The 9,825-nt window shown below is 38.3% G+C and overlaps 1 non-coding gene across 1 annotated transcript; it reads right to left on the reverse strand.

The window, feature by feature from the left end:
• Positions 1–9,440: 9,440 nt before the first annotated feature.
• LOC131252254 (small nucleolar RNA R71) lies at positions 9,441–9,547 on the reverse strand. Its single transcript, XR_009174288.1, has one exon. It is a non-coding gene; the product is annotated as a small nucleolar RNA R71 (small nucleolar RNA).
• Positions 9,548–9,825: the final 278 nt, after the last annotated feature.

The raw sequence follows: 9,825 nt of genomic DNA on the forward strand, positions 1-9,825 counted from the left end.
ACAAAAGTTATGACCCAAAAGAGTAGCTGTATGAGGGAGAGAAACCTTGCAAACGATAAGCTTCTGTCAGTAAGTTTTCATCAAATTCTCCTTTAATTTTCTATTTTCCTTGTTCAGAAACCCTAGATCTAATTGATGGACATGGTCGATCAACACTACGCTCATCGTTTTAATCCATGGGAAGGTTTTAGATGTAGAGAATTTATTCTCAGAGCAAGAATCTGTATTATGAGAGATCGACTATCAGAAAATCCAGCTATATCAAAATAAGGAAATTCGAATATACAAATCTTAAGGTCAAATCGTGTTAGTGCCTCAAATTCTAGATTTTGTTGAAAATAGTTTTCAATTATCAATTATTGACGCCAAATATTTGAATCTGAGCAATCCTTTAATTTTTCTAAACTTAACAATGAGAATAACCATTATATGGGTTGGACCCAATTCCGTAATTAATGGAATCTATCAAAACTATGGAAAAAGAAGAAAAACCTTAAAATTTTTAGAAAATCAGACCGTGTAACAGAACCTATTCGACTCCGGTCGATCGATTGAAGTCAATGTTTGATCGATCGAAGGAGTTGATTTTTGTTCAGCGATCAAAGTTGAAAAATCATGTTGAGTTTCGATTGATCGATCAAGGGTCTCTTAGAGTGGTCTCAATCAATTGAGAGTACCAATTGAGAATGACCAAATTTATCCAGCAAGCAAACTGATTTAATTCAAGCAAGCTTGATCGATCGACTAGCAGGGTTCGATCAATTGATGGTGGTAAAAAATATCCAAAGACTTCAAACGTTAATTCCATAGTTCATCAACCCTATTGTTGATCGATCGGACGATTGATCGAAGGTAGTCAAGCTTTGGTCGATTAATCGACAGCATTGATCGATAGCTTATGTGAAATTCTAAAATTAATTTAAATGATTAGTGATGTGTCATCTTGCTTTGATCAAAGATGAACCCCATTGTTGGCACAATGTAATTAAAATTATTGTATGTTAAATGATTTTAGTACAAATTTAAGTGTAGATTTCAAAACGTTTAATTACTTAAAAGATTCAACCCTACCATAAATAGGTTAGTGAATTCCAACGTGTCTTATATCTATATGATTAAGATAGATGAATTGATGATTGTGATTGTTTGGATTGATATGGTTGCCATGTTATATTGCTAGTATGATACTTACCATATGATTTATGATTTGAACATACAAATATGCAATTCATTGAATTTATGGAATTCGTTGTTCCTCTCAGAGAGAGATGTATCTATTAACCTATACATGTTGATGTATAGTCATTAAGCATGCATTACATGCATCCATTATGACTGCATGCATACCTTGTGCATGGGTTCTTAGGAGATCTCCCTAGATGGTTGCGCCTGGTAGATTCGTTATTAGATGCCAATGATAGTGGAAGCCTACTCACAGAATATGTATGATTACCCATGCCTGCCTAGGTGGATGTCAGATGGGTATAGATTGCCCATGCTTACCTATAGTGGATGTCTAAAGGATATAGTTTTCAGGTTGACGGATATCCAACCTAAGTAAGTATATGATCATTCCACTTGGCATGCATCTCATGACATCTCTGCATATGCACTATTTTAGTTATATTGTTTACTCACTAGCTTGGCCAGCTAACGTTGTGGATTAACAACCGTATAGAGGTGGACTGTAATGTCCTGAATTTTCGCTATTTTAGATGGCCCAAAATCCTTAATTTTTTTAAAAATATAACTAGCCTTCATCATCACTTATTGACCTTTGATACTCGAAGTGAGCTTATACGGGGTTGTACCGATAAAGAACCGCATAAATAAGATTAATCAACCGTAGAAAGCTAACGAATCCAACCGATTATTTAAACATTGAGTTTAGCCGCATGATTTGTTCACATAGGGCCTAAATCTAGCCAACCTATCACTGACCAATCGAGATAACTATAACCAAATAAAGACCTATCTCAAGTCGAGAAACTATGGGTCGGATCTTGATTAATAAACCAAATTAACTCGGTCACTCATTAGCCTAAGAACCAACGATCTAGAGTGCTTATGATCGAATCACCATTTTCACTAATTTCGAATAGGTCACACTATGAACTTAGTTAATCCAGATCCTAACAACTACGCTCAAGAAATCTTCCAACCCAATTGATTTGATAAATGCCCTGATTATCCGAACAAGCTCTAGACTGCTCGTTAGTGGGTCACTAGTTCCGAAATTATAGAAAATGTTCGTCTCATTGGGCTTGATGTCCATCACGGGTGGTGAATCAAGATAGTACCTAGAACTGCTCAACTTGGGCCGGGAAGTAAGTGTTTGAAACGCGCTACTCTTATAGTCATAAATTTGAAACTTAAGTGAAGAAGGCCCCTCCAGTCATTCATGAAATTGTGAATTTTCGACAGTTAGATTGCGACCAAACTCGAGGTACGGGTCAAGGATATTTCTCCACTCGTATCCGTATAGCTGTGTCCTCGATCGATCATCGACGACCGTTCATCGAAAGTAGGGTCCCCATGGTTAATCGAGACATCTAATTACCTCCAAATTTGGACCAATCACTCATTTAGTGATGGGGCACTTGTCCTATGGCACAGATGAGTCAGTGGGACCCTAGAATAGCCCTATGATTCAAGATCTAACTCACTAGGGGCATGCATGTTAGAAAAAGAATTCCTAGTGCCATTTATATACAAATTTCAGACTATATAAGTCCAAAAATCACATTCCCTCACTCACATACGAATTTTTCTGTTACAAGGGAGAGAGAGTGGAGAGAGTAAAGGAAGAGAGCTCCCAAGGCGATGGACTTGAGGAAATTTTCCCCTCATACCACAACTTACATTGGAACCCACGACTCCATCGCCGTAAAAGCGGCCCACCAACAATAGAGAGGTAATCAATCCAGCCCCTTTCCAAATTTCGACATCTTAGGCCCCTTGCATGCACTCTAACATGTAAATTCTATCGGCACAGGGCTTTGATATGCCAACCCGCGAAACCAAAACCTTGGGAGCGGCTCCACGAACCATCGGACTGTTCCTAGGTATGGAATGACCTTTAGGTTGCCGATTATCGAACCTATGTCACAATTAGTGATTGTATAGTAAAATTTAGAATTTGCATGCTAAACATTGAGTAATTCTTATGTGTAATACTCTCCATGAATTGTGAATTTTTTCTAGAATAGTTGATCCTTGATTGCATGCTAAAATAGACTGTTTTACTAAAAATTTTATGCCCATATGCTCCACATTCTCCCCTTGATACTTGTGCGTAATTATCTAGTTATTGTAAATTGTGCGATGATGGAAAAAATGCACTTGCATGCCTTTTGTTTGCCCATATTAGCTAAAATATCCTGAGGTATTGATGAATTTGGTTACTTATTCTTAAGTAGAATTATTTGTGGCATGCTATAGAATTTTAGTCTAATGGTAATTGGGTTGGCCAGCAAAATCAGAAAGATTCGCAAGGGCAGCTCTACTGGATCAGCTGTCCTGGGCCAATTCGACCGATTCAAGCTAAAGATGGACAACCGACAGTGGTTGGACTATGCGGGATGCTTGCGCCCAATGCCGGTTGTGTCGTACTTCACCTGATTCAGCTGAATTAGTCCACTAGTTGGCCAACCATGTATGTTCACCAAGTATGGTCACGCTTACCTAAATCTGAAGTACCCCATACTTTTGAGGGGCCTATTATTAACCGTTAGTGATACGATCTCCAAGTCTTGGGAGCCAGGCATGGTGGTATGAGACATTATGTTCGTGTTGTCGACCTACGCTGGGGTGACGAGCCTCCCCGTGGTGACTAGTGAGCACAGAAGATGATAGTTCCTTGTTCGAATGGCCCTTGTCAAATTTTTCGACCGATGGTTCCATGTCAGAGTACCGTTCGAACGACCCAGGCATGAATGAAATTGGGTGACGAATCCTTCCTTGTGGTGATTTGGTTATATGACAAGTCCGCACCTCAGAACTGAATGATCATACTTGATGTTTGGGTGACGACCCATACCGAGTTGATCCTCATATATTTGAGTATCATGCATTACCTTTGGAATTATTGATTTATGAGATAAATAGATGACGCCTAAATTTGTATCATGGATCGCAGGCTCAGAGTCGCTACGACCACCCTAGGCCAAGTGATCTGGATAAGGTCATTAATTAAATGGAGGTGTTTTAGTGTCCCCAATCTTATTGGATGAATGGACTTAATTAAATACTTAGCTAACATGAATATCCATATCATTGTATTAACATAGGTTGACGACTTGACAATCGAGGTCGCATTAAGGGGGTGTTGGTCATATGCGAATGTATAAATGGTGTTGCTTGAAGGAATGTTGGATGATGAGGGCATGTATCATATCATAATACCATGCATGTGCATTAACAATAGTATTTATGAATTGTGTGCTTAGTTGCTTCTCATTATTTGTGCCTTTGAAATTGATAACTTGTGTAACTTGATGCTAATAGAACCACTGAGTTGATCACTCACCCCCACTCTAGGATGGCATTTTAAAACATTAACTAGACACTTTCATAGATGCGGGTACTAGGCATCTGATGCGTTAGAGGAGGCTTACACAGACTCGGTGGAGTCCTCATACTTCTAATTGCTGGATAGGCCGATGTAGGACACTTTCAGGACATCAATAAGATTTTTGAGTTGATACATTTCATATTTTTGAAACTATATATATTGATCAGTTATAATCTCGTACTTTGGATATATATATATATATATATATATATTTCACTTGTTGGTCGATTTACTTACGTTAAAATTTAAGTTTATTCCATAGTACATCGCATAGTCTAATTTAATTAAATAAATTGCTCAAATGCCAGGTGAAACGAACTATAGAACCCCATTTCTGTAAAGCATAAGTGGCACCCGAGATATTAGGAGTCGAGTATGTACTCAGCCCCCGAAATTCGAGGCGTTACATGGACGATGCAGGATGACCTAATTGGGTATTGAAAAATGAGGACAAGTTGGTGGGTGAAACGCAAGACCAATGACCATATTTCATAGAGGATGAGCTCGCTGCATTAGATGATTAAATTGATTATGAGATTGATTCTAAGGATTTTAGTTAATGTTGCTTTGATTAAAATTTGAAATATGTTTATAGTCATAACTTTGTTAAATGATGATTGAATATTTTAGTTGAATAAAGTCCCAAATAGTTGGACTTAAACTAGTTTTGATAATTTATTTTATGAATGAGAATGTTATGGATGAAGTGTTATTAAATGAAGTGAAAATAGTTGGGTATATGAACGTTAATGTGATGATAAACTAAAATACATGTAATTATGCCTCTTAATAACGGTATAATGAGTGGATTTATGTATACTTAGTGTACAAGTTATAGATCGTAACTTGGGTCTAAGGGTGTACACTTTGTATCCGAATGCGGGGTGTGACACTGGGTGCTTTGCGTATATGCATTCTGTGTATTTTTGTCACTTGTCATATGAAGAATGATTGCCTTTAGGGTTTCGGTCGTGTATATGTCTCTAGGTGCTATGACATTCCTAATGTGACATGTGTCCTTTGTAGGTGCATTTCAGATTCTCATTATCTTTTTTTTTTTTTTGCACTCCATACCTTTTCTGGCTTCCATACAAATGTGTTAATATATGGCGGTATCCTACTTACTGGATTTGACTTTAATAGGTCGGGTATTGTTGAGGGTCAAATATTGTATATTAGACCCCATTTATTAGCTGGATTTACGAGCATGATACTGTTTAACGCTTTATTTTTAATCATGTTGTGATGTAAGGTGAATCTACGAGCGTGGACTAGAAAGGACACTAAAAATATGGATTTAACTCGCTTGCATCACCAAGGCAGTGGATGGGACTTCCTGGGACCAAGATCAAGGATTTACACGCCAGAGATCCAAGAAAATTAAGAAACTGAAGCTCAAGTGGCCTGAAAGTCAGCCAGAATGCAAGATCACAAGGTTTCCACCATCCGTTCGGCTCAAAAATTCATACATGGACTGAGGACCATAAATGAACCATACAAATCAAATTCTAGCTCCTGGATCACTGTGAAAGTGGCTCAACTGACGGATCAACCACCAAAACAGTGATATGGGGCCCACCTGCAATCTGGATATTCTTCTAAATTGTCCTCAACGGTTTAAATGACATGATAGAAAGGATAGACGGATCAGATTTCCCACTAGTATCACAGTGAGTCCCACCTCAAGTGACATGTGCAAAGTGCACACGTACACTAGCTCTACATCAACCCATCTCCTTCTCCTTCTCCAGCGCGGACAACCAACGTATGCACCTATACCCAACGATTTTGGCTTGTGGGCCACCATTCCACCTCAATGATCTAATCAGCACCGTCCATAAGAGTCCCAAGGTCCCTCTTATCACAACCTAAGTGACAAAATTCCAAGAACATCGAAAATAGGTTCTCAAACCATGTAAACGCAGGTTAGACGGTCGAAAGATCCAACAGGTGGGCTACCACGGTTTTTGATCCAAAACGGATCAGGACTGACCGATTTTTCATGAGGAAGCTAATGGACGGAGCTGATTTTCTAGAAGATTCCCATAGTGGCCCCACTGATCATCGCACTTCCGTGGAATTCGAAGCAGAGACGGGAAATCATAAACAGGGGCTTGTGTTGGATTCTTATGGCCCACAAAGATCATCTAGATGGATGATCTGAGCTGACCAGTGGGTCCAAGGAATGATTTCAACAAGAACCATGGTGTTCTTTTGCAACCATGCACAATAGCGAGATTGGAAGATGGGAGGAAAGGACGCCACGTTGATTGATATTGCGGCCCACCTAAGATTTGGATTCATTCCATATTTTGTCTCATGGCCTAAATCGGTCCTACAAATCCATTAAACGTCTCTGATCTTCAAAAGAACCACTATAAATGGGCCCCATCAACACCAGTGCCGAACGCCAAACTGGCTCTGTTTCGCAGCCGACAGGTGAGATGATCTTGCAGCCCATCACTTGTGATCGGATAAAAGATCTGATCCGTCTAGATGAAAGCTGAGGCAGATTTGACTAGCCCTAAGAAGATGGTTGACCAAATGGACGGCCAACCAGTGACAAACACGGGACATGCCCACAATTCTTGTGGAGTAAAAATAGGGAATGGTGTTGTTTTCGGATTGGGATTGCGTAAGCTAGGTTGGTGGCCGACCTAGATGCCTTCTTTTACTTATATAAAGGAGACGTGCGGGAGAGAAGGCATCATTCAATTTTCAGGCGGCCGCGGAGCAGACAGAGAGTAGTATTTAATTTTTTATTTGTTTATTTCTATGACTTCTTTTGATTATTTCCTTGAGGATGTTTAGCCTAATCATGTCAGGCTAAAACCTCTTAGCTAGGGCTAAGAGGTGAAGCCTGTAGCGTGATGGGAGACTTTTGCTATGCCTTTTGTTTAGACTGAATTGATTTTTGATTTAATTATATTATGAGAATATTTGTAGTCTTTAATGGCCTGTTGTGACTGACATTACAATGGGTTTGCAATGGCTTTGAGTATTTCTTTTTCCTTACTTTGATTATGACGTCAGGAAGCCCTGTTGTTCACCATCGTCTCCTAGGCATGGTTGGATGGCGGTATCCTTCCTGACTTCCATAAACATCTGATTGGTTGGTAATTAGTTTAATTCTGTTGTTGACTTTGTCTCCTGGGCATGGTTTGGTAATGGAATCCATTCTAATTCATATATCTCTCATCTCTTAAAAAATTATACCAGAGGAAGTTCAGTTTAAGTTCCATGATTTTTGAAGCAGGCATAAAGATCTCCCTGATCTCTACAAGTGGATCCTCCGAATCCCTAGTTTCTTATATCTGATTTCTCTCAAGTTTTAGATTAAGATATCACTATTATTTCATCACTTTATATCGGATTTAAATTTCATCTCATCCTAGGTCTAGTTCTATTTAGTTTCAGATTACGTACAGGTATTAGTCCCTTGGGATTCGACCTCGGTCTCACCGAGTTTATTACTACATCACAACCCTATACTTGGGGAATGAACAAGTTTTTGGCGCCGTTGCCGGGGACTGACGGCTATGATTTTCTGAAATTAATTAGTTTTAGAATTAGTTTAAGATTAAGATTTTTCTAACTATAGGTCTATGTTTTTCTGATTTCTAGAAACTAACCTGTTTTTCTTGTTTTGTAGGATCCTGACATGAGTTTCTAAATTGGTAATTCCTTCCTAATTCCTCTACTTTTTCTACTTTTAAAATTAGGGTTTGAATTTGAGAAATTTTCTAATTCTAGTACTTTCCTATTTGTAGGAAATAGTTTATTTTTAGAAACTTTCCTCTTCTGTTTTGGAAACTAGGTTATTCATTTCCCTTTTTAGAAATTAACTTTCTATTTTTGTCTTGTAGTAACTTTCTAATTCTAACTCTTTTAGAATCTAATTTTGTTTTCCTAATTTTCTACTCATAGAATTTTTGTTTAGAAACTAACTTTCCTATTGTGTAGGCGTTTAAGATAGAAATTTCTAAATCGGTAAGTTCCTTCTCTACTTTCTATTTTCCAGATCTCTTGTAGTAACCTACTTTCTAGTTTAGGACTTTCCTAATTTATTTTAGAAATTTTCACTTTCTTTTAGGAATTCCGTTTTTTAAAAATCAGTTTACTGCTATCTTTCTTTTAAAGGATTTTTTTTTTCTCTTTTTAGAATTTAACTTATTTTGTTTTATTTTGCAGGTTTTTAACTTAGGGACTCCAATTTGGTAACTTCTTTCCAACCTTCTCTTTCTTTCTAGATTTTCTTTTCCTTTCTTAGGATTATGTTTCGAATTTGATTGAGGGCTGCGAGTGTTTCATGCCCAAGTGGGCCCGTGATAACACTCGACATCTCTTGACTGAAGGAGGATTGGTTGAGGGGTTGACTATCCATCGCAGGACTAGACACCACTCGAAATCCCCTGAGTTAATTGAAGTTATGGCTGAAGACTAACCTCCTCTACTTCCACCCAAGGTGGAGGATACCCAAGATGAGAATGAGGTGCATCAGGCACTCCTGCCTCGTATTTTACGAGATTATCTACAACCGGCGGGAGTGAGTACGCCCTTATGCATGATTTTTCCTGAAAACACAGGACAAATGAACATCAAGCCAGGAGTTATCCAACTCCTTCCCAAATTCCATGGACTTGAATCAGAAAGTCCATATTTACATTTGAAAGAGTTCGATGAGATTATAGCTACATTATATTTTCCTAATGTATCTGAGGATATAATCAGGCTGAAACTCTTTCCTTTTTCCTTAAAAGAGAAGGCTAAGACGTGGTTACATTCACTACGTCCTAGATCCATTGGCACATGGAACGACATGCAGAGGGAATTCATAAAAAAATTCTTCCCACATCATAAAACGATTACCCTCAGAAAAGCAATCATGAACTTTGCCCAAAAGGAAGATGAAACATTTTTCCAATGTTGGGAAAGGTTCAAAGATTTGGTCAGTTCATGCCCACAACACGGCTTTGAAATGTGGCGCATTACAAATTTTTTTTACGATGGACTGACATCTTTCATGCGCCAAATGGTCGAGACAATGTGTAATGGAGAATTCATTAATAAAAATGTTGACAAGGTATGGGACTACCTCGACAATCTGGTTGAAAAAACACAATCTTGGGACTATTACCCAAAATTAAACACCACGTCTAGACCAACTCAATCTAAGGAGAAAGGCGGAATGTATCTCCTGAAAGAAGAAGATAATCTCAATTATAAAGTGAATAATCTCATAAGAAAATTTG

Source organism: Magnolia sinica, chromosome 7 (genome assembly GCF_029962835.1).
Source record: "Magnolia sinica isolate HGM2019 chromosome 7, MsV1, whole genome shotgun sequence".
In the NCBI taxonomy this organism is placed as follows: domain Eukaryota; kingdom Viridiplantae; phylum Streptophyta; class Magnoliopsida; order Magnoliales; family Magnoliaceae; genus Magnolia; species Magnolia sinica.